This window comes from Tamandua tetradactyla, chromosome 20 (assembly GCF_023851605.1).
Source record: "Tamandua tetradactyla isolate mTamTet1 chromosome 20, mTamTet1.pri, whole genome shotgun sequence".
Classification (NCBI taxonomy): domain Eukaryota; kingdom Metazoa; phylum Chordata; class Mammalia; order Pilosa; family Myrmecophagidae; genus Tamandua; species Tamandua tetradactyla.
The window spans coordinates 34130366-34131518 of NC_135346.1; the positions used below are offsets into that span (position 1 = coordinate 34130366).

General features: G+C 35.2%; 1 pseudogene; it reads right to left on the bottom strand.

Moving 5' to 3' along the window:
• Positions 1-348: 348 nt before the first annotated feature.
• LOC143665110 (U6 spliceosomal RNA) lies at positions 349-444 on the bottom strand (annotated as a pseudogene).
• Between the last annotated feature and the right edge of the window lie 709 nt (positions 445-1153).

The window sequence follows — 1153 nt, forward strand, 5'->3', positions numbered from 1 at the left end:
ATCTTATGATTGTTAGTTAATTGAAAGCTAAATCCATACTAGAAAGCTGAGACTCAGGGTGAAATTTGCTCAGTAAAATCGGCCCTCAGCCCTCCCAGCTCTGAGTTAGAAGTCATCAAGAGAAACCCAGTTCAAGGCCAGAGCTTCAGTTTTGGTATTAACATTAATTCACCATGTATGCACAGAATTGGTTTACTCATTGGCAAAATAGATACTATGAGTTTGGTTCTGAGGATAAAATGGGATCATGTACCTGGACTTGCTTTGAAAGCTCTGATGGGTCATTTGCAAAGAATGAAAGAACAGCTTTGAAAAATCAGAAATACGATTTTTTTCTTTTTTTTCCTTTTAAATATAGAACTCTTCACGAATTTGCGTGTCATCCTTGCACAGGGGCCATGCTAATCTTCTCTGTATTGTTATATGTGCTGCCGAAGTGAGCACAGAAATATAATTTTTATTTGAAAATTATTCTTTCAATTATTCTCATTACTTTTGTTAATGTTCATCAGGTTTCTCTCTTTACTTCAGTTTTGTTGGTGCAAACCAAATTAACTGGAGCCACAGAGATACTCACAACCTGGAAGTAGCAAGTAGGCTCCAGATTGATTGGCCATGCATGCCTGACAGATGTTTATATATTAAAGATATCAGACTACTTAGGAGAGCGTTCTCTGCCTCTTGTGATTAAAATTTCTCTTCACTTTACAACTAAAACTTCCAATACACTCCTTCATGTTTTGCTTTTTAAACCATGCAGATCTTTTGACTCTCCCATACCTGCACCATGTACCTTCTTGGCTGTACTAGAACCTGTGTTTTTTTTCATTAATACTAATAATGATTAACCTTTACTTAGTGCTTACTGTGTCCTAAGTGCTTTACATGCACCAACTCATTTAATTTGCACAGATATAATAAAAAAATAATTTCCATTTTACATATGAGAAAATTAATGCTTACATATTATTATATTACTTTTCCAAAGAAACACCACTAGTATGTGGCAGTCTAGAAATCCCTTCCCTGTCATATCCATTTATAAAATCCTATCTATTCCTACCTCACTGATGTTTCCATACCCAAGAATCATTTCTTTGATGACTACCACAGAAAGTTATCTGTTCTACTTCCCTGACACCTATCATATGTA